The sequence below is a fragment of the Podarcis raffonei genome, chromosome 4, assembly GCF_027172205.1.
Source record: "Podarcis raffonei isolate rPodRaf1 chromosome 4, rPodRaf1.pri, whole genome shotgun sequence".
Taxonomy (NCBI): domain Eukaryota; kingdom Metazoa; phylum Chordata; class Lepidosauria; order Squamata; family Lacertidae; genus Podarcis; species Podarcis raffonei.
This window is the reverse complement of record NC_070605.1, coordinates 12,443,419-12,458,549: the sequence shown is the minus strand read 5'-3', so window position 1 is coordinate 12,458,549 and position 15,131 is coordinate 12,443,419. Positions and strand designations below refer to the sequence as shown.

Here is a 15,131-nt window from a genome sequence, read left to right as displayed (position 1 = left end):
AATAATAATAATAATAATTTATTAATTGTACCCTGCCCATCTAGCTGAGTTTCCCCAGCCTCTCTGGGTGGCTTCCAACAAAGATTTAAAATACATTAAAATGTCACACATTAAAAACTTCCCTGAACAGGGCTGCCTTCAGATGTCTTCTAAAAGTTTGGTAGTTATTTTTCTCTTTGACATCTGATGGGAGGGCGTTCCACAGGGCAGGCGCCACTACCGAGAAGGCCCTCTGCCTGGTTCCGTGTAGCTTTGCTTCTCACAGTGAGGAAACCGTCAGAAGGCCCTCGGTGCTGGACCTCAGTGTCCGGGCTGAACGATGGGGGTGGAGACGCTCCTTCAGGTATACTGGGTTGAGGCTGTTTAGGGCTTTAAAGGTCAACACCAACACTTTGAATTGTGCTTGGAAACCTAATGGGAGCCAATGTAGGTCTTTCAAGACTGGTGCTATGTGGTCTCGGCGGCCGCTCCCAGTCACCAGTCTAGCTGCCACATTCTGGATTAGTTGTAGTTTCGGGGTCACCTTCAAAGGTAGCCCCACGTAGAGCGCATGGCAGTAGTCCAAGTGGGAGATAACTAGAGCATGCACCACTCTGGCGAGAGAGTCTGTTGGCAGGTAGGGTCTCAGCCTATGTACCAGATGGAGCTGGTAGAAGGCTCTAAAGCTGTTTTCTTCTCCCTCCACTAGCTTTGCTTGCACAGCAGTCAACTAACCAGGCCGAACACCTTTGGATGCTTATATGGCTGCTATCATTGTGGTATTTTAAACACCATACGCTTGTAACAAAGTTGAAACAGACCAGTCCGTGTATTACCCATTTGTTGCATCAGTTATCTCCTGCCGCTTTACTCCAGAGGACCGCACATGTCCGAAGGGATTGGCAAGTCTTCACAAACGTTCCCATATCACTCTGGAGGAAAACCGCAGCCTCACTGTCAGTTTTGTAAAAAGTTGGAGGGGAGAGAAATAATAATAATAATAATAATAATAATAATAATAATAATAATAATAAATTATTTGTACCCCACCCATCTGGCTGGGCTTCCCCAGCCACTCTGGGCGGCTTCCACAGAGACCAAAAATACACAAAAATGTCACACATTAAAAACTTCCCTGAACAGGGCTGCCTTAAGATGTCTTCTGAATGTCAGGTAGTTGTTTATCTCTTTGACATCTGAAGGGAGGGCGTTCCACAGGGCGGGTGTCACTACCGAGAAGGCCCTCTGTCTGGTTCCCTGTAACCTCACTTCTTGTAGTGAGGGAACCGCAAGAAGGCCCTGAGTGCTGGATCTCAGTGTCCAGGCTGAACGATGGGGGTGGAGACGCTCCTTCAGGTATACAGGCCCAAGGCCATTTAGGGCTTTAAAGGTCAACGCCAACACTTTGAATTGTGCTCGGAAACGTACTGGGAGCCAATGCAGATCTCTCAGGACCGGTGTTATGTGGTCCCAGCGGCCACTCCCAGTCACCAGTCTGGCTGCTGCATTCTGGATTAATTGCAGTTTCCGGGTCACCTTCAAAGGTAGCCCCACGTAGAGTGCATTGCAGTAGTCCAAGCGGGCGATAACTAGAGCATGCACCACTCTGGCAAGACAGTCCGCAGGCAGGTAGGGTCTCAGCCTGTGTAGACAGGCTGGTAGACAACCGCCCTGGACACAGAAGTAATCTGCGCCTCCATGGACAGCTGTGAGTCCAAAATGACTCCCAGGCTGTGCACCTGGTCCTTCAGTGGCACAGTTACCCCATTCAGGACCAGGGGGTCCCCCACACCCGCCCGCCCCCTGTCCCCCAAAAACAGTACTTCAGTCTTGTGGCCTAGGGAAAAGGGGAGTGGCTACATAGTGGGTGGCCTGGCGGGAGCATCCTAAATGCTATATAAGGAGACCTGGAAGGGCTCTGGGGCCTGGGCTTCACCATCTCTGTCTCAGCCTCCCTTCGCTCTGCTTCCCCCATGTCAGAAAACAAAACTAGGAAAGGAAGTGAGGACCGGTCTGAATTTTGCTCGTGTACTGTGGTTACAGAACCCCACGAGACGCCATTGCAATGATTTCTCACGGCATTGCCTGACAACTCCGGAGAGGGAAACACTAAACTCGCTACCGGAGCGACGGCCCTCCGCTTTTGATTTTTAAACGCAAGTTGTCTGCTTTTTTGGAGCCGGCCGGTGCAATGATTTCCCTGTGCGATGTAATCTGGTTTATAGATCTGTATAAGGGTTTTTATGGCAGCACTTGATTATGCAGTGTCCCAAATGATTTATCAAAGGAGCTGATGTAAAAGGCCAGCAAGAAATGCCGGGGAAATTAACTACCTAATTCTTTCTGGGAAGTAAACAAACAGCTGGAGTCTCGGGAAACTCGGGACCCCAGTCTGGGAGCAGGAAGCAACTTCTCGCTTCCTTCTCCCAAGTGATGTTCCTTTGTGCTCAGTAAAAGTGTTTAACTCAGCATGGACAGGAGGCAGGTGAAAAGATTACAAGGGGGAGACAAAGTGTATGTCAGCATCCCTTAATTAAGAGCTGGGGAACCTTTTTCTTCAAAGGCCACAGGGCACTCTCTGTGGTGGCCCCTAAACTGTGGAACTTGCTCCCCACAGAGGCACATCTCGCACCGTCATTGCACAGCTTAGGCACTCAAAGTGTATATTTTTAGGACTTGCCTTCTTTTTGTGACTGTAAATTGTTTTAAACTCTTCTTAATACTATGTTTTGATGTTGTAACCTGCCCTGGAACGTTAGGGTGAAGGGCAGGGACGTAATAATAATAATGGTCAAGTTGAGGGTACACCTAGAATTCTAACCTGGTTAACCCAACTTGTAACCCAGGTAATAATGAATAATGGTAATAAATTTTAGTGTGTTTCTGTAGTGCAATTCAGAACAGGAAAATGGCTCATCTTCTTCAAAAACTTCATTGCACTCCAGTACATCAAGGGCATTACACTTTCTAAATTTTGGGAAATATTTCTTTATCATGGTTTCCACTACTCCGCCTCTCCCCCACCCCCAAAAAAATACCCTCTGGTGGCTGCTGTCATATGCTCCCAGGTTGTCTTTCAGTATAATGAAATATTAACTTAATACGTTTTTCTTTTCTGCAACTGGGATATATGTAGAAATATCGATTCAGACCAGGCGAGACAGTATGTCGTTCGTATAATATAGTATTTCATGAGGATGACATGAGGGTAAGTGCACAGGAAAGCGAAGTATTTATGGCCATGCATGGAATATAAAGATGGATTTGTACATTTGTTAGTGCAAAACCAATGCCTCCTGCATTGCTTTTCTGAGCGTATTAGTCACTAATCCCTTTCCCAGTGAATCTTCTTGTAGAAAAGAAAGAGAAATGGTTCTCCAGGCCATTGATTTTCCTGTAACCCAACCTTTTGCAGAAGCTTTTAGAATTTGCTATCTTGATACTGCTGCATCTTAAGCTAAGAACATTCCCCCACTAAAAAAAAACCTGTGGCCCAGTTGGGCTGCTTCTGGATCAGGCCAGTGGCGCATCTGGGCCAGCATCCTGTCCTCACAGTGGACAACTGAGTGCCTACAGAAAGCCCACAAGATGGATCTGAATGTGACAGCGCTCTGACCCTTGTCATTCCCAACAATGAGTTTGGGAAGGTAGGCAGAACATTGCCATAACGGCCAGTAACCATTGTTAGCCTTTGCCCTCCATGAATTTGCCTAATCCCCTTTGGAAGCCATCCAAGTTGATGTCCATCTGCCGCCCCTTGCGGGAGCTAATTCCGTAATTTACATGGGTGGCGCTGTGGTCTAAACCACAGAGCCTAGGGCTTGCTGATCAGAAGGTCGGCGGTTTGAATCCCTGCGACGGGGTGAGCTCCCGTTGCTCGGTCCCTGCTCCTGCCAACCTAGCAGTTCGAAAGCACGTCAAAGTGCAAGTAGATAAATAGGTACCGCTCCGGTGGGAAGGTAAACGGCGTTTCCATGTGCTGCTCTGGTTCACCAGAAGCGGCTTAGTCATGCTGGCCACATGACCCGGAAGCTGTACGCCGGCTCCCTCGGCCTATAGAGTGAGATGAGTGCCGCAACCCCAGAGTTGTCCACGACTGGACCTAAAGGTCAGGGGTCCCTTTACCTTTACCTTTATGCACTGGTTGAAGAGGGACTGTCTTTTACATGTCTAACATTTAGCTGCATTGGATGGCCCTGAGTTCTGGTATTAAAACAGGGGGAGAAAAGATTTGCCCGCTTTCTCTATCCCATGCATAATGGCATACACCTGTATCGTGTCCCCAAATTACATTTGTAGCTTCAAACCCAGGTTTGAGTGTTAGGAGAACTCACTCCCTGCTCTTCCCTTGGACCCAGAGACCCCGGCTCATTCCAAACCAGAGAGACCCCTTGCATCCAAACCAAGGAATACTGGTCCAATATCAGTTAACTAACTAAGGGAGCAACTCAGGATTTGATTTGAGTTCGCAGAGCTGAAGAAGTGGCACAGTCGAGCAAGTGCAACAATTTCCTCTGTCAAATTGAACAAATCGAAGCCTGATTTCTGTGTAGCACAGCCTAGCAATTAAGTTTGTCACCTTAGTTCCCTCTGTAATAAGTGCCACATTCGTGGGGAGAGTTGGTCCCCCGCGCCAAAGGATGTTACAAAAAATAGGAAGATGCCTTTGATTTCCATTTGTATAGGTTTAAATTGTGTTACATGGGGCAAATGGGCTATAGGACCGGTTCCAGGAACCAGCCAAAATGGGAGCCAATAAATGCATGCAGAAGTAGGGATGTTGTGCAAGCAGTACAATCATGCAAGATCGCTGGATTCTGCTGGTGGTGATTTGCTTTCCCGTTGTTGCTTGTGAAGTCACCCGTATAGTTCTTGGCGTTTTGGGGATGGGTGTTGTTGTTGTTGTTTAGTCGTTTAGTCTTGTCTGACTCTTCGTGACCCCATGGACCAGAGCACACCAGGCACTCCTGTCTTCCATGGCCTCCCGCAGTTTGGTCAAACTCATGCTGGTAGCTTCGAGAACACTGTCCAACCACTGTCCTCTGTCGTCCCCTTCTTCTTGTGCCCTCCATCTTTCCCAACATCAGGGTCTTTTCTAGGGAGTCTTCTCTTCTCATGAGGTGGCCAAAGTATTGGAGCCTCAGCTTCACAATCTGTCCTTCCAGTGAGCACTCAGGGCTGATTTCCTTAAGAATGGATAGGTTTGATCTTGCAGTCCATGGGACTCTCAAGAGTCTCCTCCAGCACCATAATTCAAAAGCATCAATTCTTCGGCGATCAGCCTTCTTTATGGTTTTGGGGCGGGTAGATGAGAGCAAAGCTGTGGTCCAAGCAAACCTGTCAGCACTGCCTTGCAGACATGCTGCAGTTTGTTCCTGTGCTTCCAATTAAGGGAAGCAAATGGCGATATTCAAATAGAGGGGAAGGGAAGTACTAGGCAACCTATTCCCTTTGATCAGATGACAGCAGCATTTTGTTTTCTGCTTTTTAAAACAGGGGATTTGCCTGATTAGCTAGCTCTTTAAACCCAGAGCAGAAGCACTTTCAGTGGCGGGTCGGGCATCACAATTTATTTATTTATTAAAAAATGGAGAAAAGCAACGTGCAATTTCTCACAGCCGGAGATTTGGCTCAAAGGTTGTTTACACACCCTTCAATCCAAACAGGAAAGACCTTTTTTATTTGATCATCTCTGGTTCGGGAACAGGTGTGATGTTGCAGCTGCCTCCAGCACAAAAGCCACGTTGCAGACCTGAAACAACCAGCAGCGCCTCATTAATATTAAAGCCAGGAGACAATCGTTAGTTAGTTTGTTTTGTATAGCCTACTGGGAGGTGGGTTGAAAATTTGCGGCATTTCTCCCCTGTCTTACAGCAATCTTGAAGAAGCCTTCCTTAGCCAGGCACTGCTCCCCTGGATGGACCTCGTCTACCAGCAACCCTGGCTAGCATGCCCAATGGTCTGGGACAATGGGAGTTGGAGCCCAGCAATGCAGGGAGAGCGTGGGCCTGGAGAAGATTATCTCGAGTTGCAACACTCTTTGAAGTGTGTGATGAAGAGCCCTGGTAGATCAAGCTGTTGACCTGTCTTGCCCAGTGTCCTGTTCTCACAGTGGCCAACCAGGTGCCCATGGCAAGTCTACAAGCAGGAATTGAATGCAGTTTCTTGCAACTGGTATTTTAGACACAAGACTGCTCCTTGACATGGATGCAGTGAAAACCCTTGGTTAGGGAATATCATAGCAGGAACCAATTCTCAGGATTAGGCTGAGCCAATTCAAGGATAGGGCTGGCCGATATAGCCATATACAGTGGTACTTTGGGTTACAGACGCTTTGGGTTACAAACTCCGCTAACCACTTTGGTTGCTCCAGGTTGAGAACTTTGCCCCAGGATAAGAATGGAAATCGCGCGCCAGCAGGAGGCCCCATTAGCGAAAGCACGCCTCAGGTGAAGAACCGTTTCAGGTTAAGAAAGGACCTCTGGAACGAATTAAGTTCTTAACCCGAGGTACCACTGTATCATCCAAAACAAGTCTGAAGTTCATATCAGCCAATCAGAAGCTGTGATTTGGCTTTCAAACATTTCAGAAGTCGAACGGACTTCCGGAACAAATTCCATTCGACTTCTAAGGTACGACTGTATGTTTATTGGGAAATTATTTGATTTGTATATCAGTAAAAGTGTTACAACTTAAAAATAAAAATTATTTATAACGATACAGCTCTCCATTCAGAACAATAACAACAACAATAATAATGGAAACATATATAAAACATATATGAAACCATAATAAAACATCAAGCATTAAAAACTTCCCGATACAGGGCTGCCTTCAGATATCTTCTAAAAGTTGTGTAGTTCTTTATCTCCTTGACTTCTGATGGGAGGGCTTTCCACATGGAGGGCGCCACTACCAAGAAGGCCCTCTGCCTCCATCTTTCATCCTGCTGGGCAAAAGGCGTTATTACAGTTGAGGGATGCACTCCACCCACACAAAAGTGTTTGAGGAGGAAGCAGTGCAGGGCCATTGAGGGGCGCAACCTGGGGCTAGGGAGTGTGGCCTGGGAAAGGGCGTGATCCAGGAAATGTCCCAAGGGCCATAGAGAGAGGGTGGCATTTGTCTCCTTTTCCCCTTCCCTGGTCCTTGCTGCAACCAAGCAAGCCTCTGAGGCCCAAACGAACATACAGTCCTCAAGAACTCTGCAGCCTCACTCCCAGGCGAAGAAGTTCACTTCTCCAAGGCCTGGAGCCTGTGACACAGTCCTTACTCACAGCTGCTTGTCTTCTCTGGTTTAGGGCGATGTCACGGGTGCTACATAACCATGCGATGACTCACAGCGTTGGCTACGTGATGACTCACAAAAGCTGCCGTCCTATATCCACTTAAACCTGTAAGTAAGCCTCAGATGAGCTCAGAAGGGACTTATCTCTGAGTAGGGTTGTGCTGTGAGACAACTGGTGCAGAAGGCAACGGGAATGTGCAGAAGTGTTCCTGCCTCTCACTATGGCCATTGATAACCTTAACCCCTCCCCTTAATCCTCCACACGAGAGAACCTAGATAAACCCAGGGTGGCAATAACACATTGACTTGACTGCAGACACGCAGCACTGTGAACTGTTGAGCATGTGCTAACTACGTATTCCATGTGGCTGGATATTATCACATATTTCTTTATACCCTGTCTTTTTCACTGACAGGGAATCAAGGTGAAACAGTTAAAAACATGGGGGTGAGGGGGACAGTAACTAAAAAAATAATAATGAAGGGCTTGTATTCCAAGCCCTAAGAGATCCCAGTGCTTTGTCTACCCAGCATGCACTGTTGATCCTGAGCATTGTTTCCTGTTTCCTGCGCACCTTGCCTGCTTCCTATCTCATCCCGCATTGCTACCCTGGAATCCTAGAATCCTCGACTCATAGCGTTGGGATCCTGAGGGTCATCTAGTCCAACCCCCTGCAAAGCAGGAGTCTGCAATGCAAACATGTTGCGTAACCTTTCTCCTTTGACGATCACTCATAGCCGAGTAAGATTGTCTTCCATGAACACGGTCTTAGCAGTGGGTCAGTAAGTGACTGCGGAGGCTAGTTCTGGATCCACACGTCCTTCCCCAGTGGGGACATAGGTTTCTGGGTGGGAGTTGATCACGGTGAGGGTTTGTCAAGCGTGCCTTCCTCTTAGCACGTTTCTCCCTTGCATCCTGAGTTTGAGTGTCTTCAAAGCCCATGACACCTTTGGTAAAGGCTGTTCTCCTTTACCACTTTACTGGAGTGCTCACAGGCCAGTGTTTCCCAGTTGTCAGTGTTTATACTACATTTTTTAAGATTTGCCTTGAGACAGTCTTTAAACCTCTTTTGTTGACCACCAGCATTATGCTTTCCATTTTTAAATTCAGAATAGAGTACCGTATTTTTCGCTCTATAACATGCACCAGACCATAACACGCACGTAGTTTTTAGAGGAGGAAAACAAGAAAAAAAATATTCTAAACGAAATAGTGGATATATGATTTTTGTGGTTCATGCTGTGGCCACAGACATGTGATCTGACAGTGAGTTTGGAGTAGTCCAATGCAAAAATCCTGAGGATCCATGTGGATCCATGCTTTGTAACCACGGAGGAGGGAAGGAAGGGGAACCATGGATCCTCTGCTCACGACTGCAGCAGATCCCCCCGCCACCCGCAGGCATTCGCTCCATAACACACACAGACATTTCCCCTTACTTTCTAGGAGGAAAAAAGTGAGTGTTATGGTGCAAAAAATACGGTAGTTGCTTTGGAAGACGATAATCAGGCATCCGAACCAGCCCAGCGAAGTTGATGTTGAAGAATCATTGCTTCAACACTTGTCATCTTTGCTTCTTCCGGTACACTGGCATTAGTTCACCTGTCTTCCCAAATGATATGCAATTTTTTTTTTAATGGAATCTTTCGAGGAGTTGTAGATGCCGTTTATAAGTGGCACAAGCATACAGTAAGGCTGGTAATACAACAGCTTTGTAAACAGGCATTTTGGTTTCCCTGAGAATGTCCCAGTCCACAAACACTCTGCACTTCAGTTGGGAGAAAGCTGCACTCACAGAGCTTAGGCAATACTGGATTTCATCATCAATGTTGGCCCTTGTGGAAAGATAGCTGCCCAAGTAGGAGAAGTGATCAACACTTTCCAATGTTACACCGTTAAGTTGGATTTGTGGCACTGCAGAGGGGGTTTGTGTGCTTGTTGGTGCAGCACTTTGGTTTTTTGGATGTTGAGCAATAGGCCAAGCTTTTCGTAAGCTTCTGCAAAGCTATTTAGGATGGTTTGGAGGTCATCCTCTGAGCGTGTACACACTACATTGTCATCAGCATATTGAAGCTCTAAGACAGAAGTTATGGTAACCTTATTCTTTGCTTTCAGCCTTCTCAAGTTAAAGACCTTTCCATCTGTTGGATATATGGTTTCTACCCTGGTGGGGAGTTTCCTTCCTTTCAACAATGTATAGGATCAGGGAAATGAAAATAATGAATGGAGTTGGGGCGATAACGCAACCCTGTTTAACACCTGATCCCACTGTGAATGGTTCACTTTAAGAGCCATTGTTATCTGTGATTGTTGCTGTCATATTATCATGGAGGAGCTGAAGGATGCTCACAAATTTTTCTGGGTAGTTCAATTCTGCCCACTTTGAAGGCTTTGGCAGGTATCCCATCAGGTCTGCTGGCTTTGTTGTTTTTCATTTAGTTAATAGCTGTACACAACTCTCCTGCTGCTAGGCCATTTCTAATTTGTTTTTGTAGAATTTGTGAGAGGACCTCAGCAGCTACGGGGGAGTTGTGGTTAAGGAGATGCTGGTAATGTCCCAGTGCAATGCAATAGCTTCTTTATCTTTTAGAAGTGTGGGACCGCCTGTTGAGTGTAGGGGGCATATTTCATGAATTATTGGTCCATAGATAGTCTTTGTGGCTTTAAAGAAACTCTGTGCCTTAGTGTTGGCATAGGTTTTTTCTTAGTTTCTATATTTTTGCCAGATCCAAAAAGCATTCCTTTTATTGTCAATATTGCGTTCAATCTCACTATCATTCTTATCAAACCAGTCCTGGTGTTTCTTGGTTTGGTATCCAATAGTTTGTTCACAGGCTGCAATAATGGATGTCTTTAGCTTGGTCCAGTGTTCCTCAACGTTATCAGCGAACTCCGAAAGCAGTTGGTCCTTAAGAGTTGTTTGGAAGCAATCTGACTTAATAGGATCTTGAAGGGCTTGAGTGTTTATTTTGTGCCTTGGTTTCCTTCCTTGAAGCCTGCATTGAGGTATAATTTTGATAGGCATTGTGGGACATATTAATCATGAAGGTCTGTCAGCATTTTCACATGTGTGTCTCCTAATAAGCACATTTTTGCATGCAGTTCTAACATTAACATTTTTGCACTCATGTTCCCCTGATAGTTTGCATTTCATTTTCACTACAGCATGCACATTAGGTGCCTTTGTTCCTAACAGACGGATTTTTGTACATATTGTCTTAGTTGGAGACCTGCACTGCAAAATCCAGAGAAGGGGGGATTTTGAAGCGTAGCTGTTCTTCAGTTTGCATCTTGCTTCAGGAAGTGTGAATTAGGTAGATTCTCATTAAAATGCAAACAAATTAGAATTTCTGCCCAGTGGTTCAGTATCTTTTTATTCTGTCAGGCTTTTATTTTGTGGGGTACACATACAATATTTTTTATGGTTTTTAAGCTGCTGGCCCTGTCCCCTTTATTGCCACTGTTTTCATGGAATTAGAATTTTTATGTGTTGTAAACTGCCTTGAGTGGTTTATTTATACCAGAAGGGTGAGATATGCTAAGTCAATAAATAAATAAAAGTCTGAAATGGATTAGGCGACTCTGCTTCAGAGGGAATTGAGTTAGCATTAACCCAATTAAAGTTGGCGACCCCACAGTTGCAATAGTGTCAAGAGAGAGGCTAGTAAATGGTTTTTATGAAAGTAATATCTAACACAAAGTTAAACACCCAACATCGATGCTGATTAGAGATGGGTGAATCTGTCACTTCTGGTTTTTCTCAGTTTCTCCTTCCTATCTTAAGCTCACTTTCCACATCAGTTTGTGATTATATATGTTTTGAAATCATCAAGAAATTTCACCTGTGTTTGGGTGCATATTTATCCCAATACACACAAGTTTAAAATGCAACTTTGATTAATTTGTAAACTGCTTTGAGGTGGGTTCCCCCCTCCCCTGCAGTCAGGCAGTGTATATATTTTAAGAAGCAAACAAATACACTTTTTTTTTTTGAAAGCATATTTTCCTAATACAATGCATGTCATTTTCACAAATGTGTGCATTTCGATGCACACTTCAGTCTAGTCTACGCATTGCCGTACACACTGCTTGACTTGAGAACTTTACTGCAAGATCCGGAGAAGCACAGATTTCAAATGATGGCTGTGTTTCAGTTTGTGCATTGTTTCAGAAAGTGCAAATTAGGTAGGTTCACCGCTAAATGTGAAATGAGTTAAATTCTACCTCTCCCTGCCGGTCTGTAGTGCTGATCATAGATAATAAAATTGCCAAGTTGGAAGGGAATATTTTGCCCAACATGGGGCTTGAACCCACAGCCTTCAGATTTAGAGTCTCATGCTCTACGAACTGAGCTATCAGATGCTGTGATATTCAATAGGGTTAGGTGATACCTGGTTTTCAACATTGTGATATATCACCAACTAAACATTGTGATATACTGATATATCAAGAGGAGCTATGTTGGGTGGCTTCACGGTTTCCCTCACATTGTGATTTTTGCATAGCACTCTCTCTCACACACAGCAGGATTCACAGTATATTGCCAGGTCAAAAATTATGAAACCGATATCACAATATGAACTTCAAATCGGTTTTGAACAATATTATCAATATATTGCCCAGCTGTAATTCTCAACCATGTTAGAGGTTAGCTGGAGGTGTTTACATGGGAGAGGAAAGGCTGAGAGGTGTCAGGGGGTGACTCCACAGAGAATTTCTGATTTTTTAACCATTGTCAATACCACGCGGGTAGCGCTGTGGTCTAAACCACTAAGCCTCCTGGGCTTGCTGATTGGAAGGTTGGTGGTTCGAATCCCCATGACAGGGTGAGCTCCCGTTGCTCTGTCCCTGCCAACCTAGCAGTTCGAAAGCACACCAGAGCAAGTAGATCAATAGGTACCACTGTGGCAGGGAGGTAAACAACATTTCCGTGCACTCTGGCACTTGTCACGGTCCTCCGTGCACCAGGAGTGGTTTGGTCCTGCTGGCCACATGACCCGGAAAGCTGTCTGTAGACAAACACTGGCTCCCTTGGCCTGAAAGCGAGATGAGCGCAGCAACCCCATAGTTGCCTTTGAGTAGACTTAGCCATCCAGGGGTCCTTTACCTTTTACCTTACCATGATATCCTCCCCTCCAAAAGTAAAGGCAGATGTGTATGGAATGAAAATTGACTGGAAAGGCTTTTGCACAAGCTCTAAGACAGCCTCAACATTTACCATTGCTCCTCGATGTCTTAATGTGCAGTACATAATCCTTGCCCGTTTTGATTTCCTCACATCCTGTCCTGGAATGAACTGCAGATGCTATGATGACAAGGACTGTGGGTTCTTGCAGTGTTCCTGCGTTTATCTCCTGGCATATGGGAGGGAGCACGGTTTTGACCCCCAAGCCCACACATTGGGAGCACACAAGTAAACAAGCTAGCTCTGAAGGGTGAGAGCATTAATTGGAACACACGCGTAGCAGCTGGCGAGCAGTCGAAAACCTTCACAAATGGGAGGTCCCTGCCTCACCAACCACCAAAGAGACCATTGCTCATTCGGGGTCAGAAGAGGAAGCTGAAAAAGAGGGGGCAGAACTATGGCACGTTTTGGCAGGTCGATGAAAACGACTCCCATTGTGGGAGGAAAAAAGGAAGTGAAGAAGGACCTCCGGAGATGAGAGTGGAGGCTGATCATTAGTTCCTTGTCTATGAAGGAATCCTCTTTTGGCAGCAGAGCAGACAGCAGCTAATAAACAGGCTGGTTGTTATATTTTGTTCAGCACACTGTGTTCTAGTCCATGCGTGGTGGTTAATATCAAGTCCTCATAGCACTGTTTTTTCAACCTTGAGTCGCCATGTGATGTTAGACTACATCTCCCACCATCCTTGGCTGTTGGCTAAGCTGGCTGGTAATGATCAGGAGGTTGAAGAACATTGCTTGGAAGCAAAGCCTGACTATGATCGGTGGAGAGCATGTGCAGGATAGCAACCTGAGTCACGTATGGCACCTGCGTTTTCAGAAAGCGTTCCTTTATCATTTATGCCCACCTTGTGAAATAAGGTAAAGGTAAAGGGACCCCTGACCATTAGGTCCAGTCATGACCGACTCTGGGGTTGCGGCGCTCATCTCGCTTTATTGGCCGAGGGAGCCGGTGTACAGCTTCCGGGTCATGTGGCCAGCATGACTAAGCCGCTTCTGGCGAACCAGAGCAGCACACGGAAATGCCGTTTACCTCCCCGCCGCAGCGGTACCTATTTATCTACTTGCACTTTGATGTGCTTTTGAACTGCTAGGTTGGCAGGAGCAGGGACCGAGCAATGGGAGCTCACCCCATCATGGGGATTCGAACCACTGACCTTCTGATTGGCAAGTCCTAGGCTCTGTGGTTTAACCCACAGCGCCACCCGCGTCCCTTTTACCTTGTGAAATAAGAACAGTACAAATTTCCTGTGACATGTCTCAGCTACAGACTTCCTGCTTTGCATGCCCAGTCGTTGGCATCTCCAGCTTTAAAGTCCACAGGGAGCAGCACTGGGAAAGAGATGCCTGCCTAGATACAACTGTTACTTGGAACAAAATATCCTGGATGAAGTGGACTTACAGTATTGGCTACTGGAAGGAGGCAGCTTCATATACAGTGGTACCTTGGGTTAAGTACTTAATTTGTTCTGGAGGTCCGTTCTTAACCTGAAACGGTTCTTAATCTGAAGCACCACTTTAGCTAATGGGGCCTCCCGCTGCTGCCGTGCCACCAGAGCAAGCCCCAGGCTCTGTCCCTATTTTCATTGGAGGAGATGGAGCTATCCAACCCCCAAGCCGTCCAAAGGCAATCCTGTATAGGGAAGTTCTTTTTTTTAATGCTTGTTGTTTTATTATGTTTCTATATACAGTGGTACCTCGGGTTAAGAACTTAATTCGTTCTGGAGGTCTGTACTTAACCTGAAACTGTTCTTAACCTGAAGCACCACGTTAGCTAATGGGGCCTCCCGCTGCTGCTGTGCCACCGGAGCATGATTTCTGTTCTCATCCTGAAGCAAAGTTCTTAACCCAAGGTACTATTTCTGGGTTAGCGGAGTCTGTAACCTGAAGCATATGTAACCTGAAGCATACGTAACCCGAGGTACCATTATATTCATGTGTTGTTGTTCCATGATGTGATATTGGGAAGTTGTGTTATTGGTCTGGAAAACAGGGGTATCCTGAGTTGAAATTGTTGTTGCTCAATGCCTTTATAAATGACTTGGTTGAAGGTATTGGGGGAATGCTCATCAAATTTGCAGAGGACACTAAACTGGGAAAGAATCGTCTCCAGACAAACAAGCAGAAGTTTATTTGGTTGTCATTCTGAAGATTTATATCCAGCTTTTCATTCCAGTGATTCTAATGGCAGCTTATATGCCACATGCAACAAGACATGTTTACAGCATTTAGTGTCAATTGGGACCACATCTTGGTGGACCACAAACTTAACATGAGTCAACAGTGTGATGCAGCAGCAAAAAAAGGCTAACACTATTTTGGGCTGTATCAACAGACGTCTTAAGTGTCCAGATCAAGGAAAAAAATAGTTCCACTCTATTCTGCCTTGGTCAGACCACACCTGGAATTCCATGTCCAGTTCTGGGCACCACAATTTATGAAGGATGTTGACAAGCTGGAAGGTGTGCAGAGGAGGGCAACCAAATGATCAAGGGTCTGGAAGCTAAGCCTTATGAGGAGCACTTCAAGGAGCTGGGTATGTTTAGCCTGGTAAAGAGGAGACTGAGAGGAGATATGATCGTCATCTTCAAATATCTGAAGGGCTGTCACATGGAAGAGGGAACATGCTTGTTTTCTCCTGCTGTGGAAGGTAGGACTCAAACCAATGGCTCAAGAACGGA

The 15,131-nt window shown here is 45.8% G+C and overlaps 1 protein-coding gene across 8 annotated transcripts in view; it reads left to right on the top strand.

The window, feature by feature from the left end:
- TENM4 (teneurin transmembrane protein 4) overlaps nt 1-15,131 on the top strand; it is a 680,333-nt gene that overhangs the window by 70,953 nt on the left and 594,249 nt on the right. For all 8 annotated transcript variants that reach the window (XM_053385165.1, XM_053385169.1, XM_053385167.1 and 5 more), the window contains exon 2: nt 7,278-7,372. The gene's annotated coding sequence lies outside the window, so the exon portion shown is untranslated. The remainder of the gene's footprint in view (nt 1-7,277; nt 7,373-15,131) is intronic.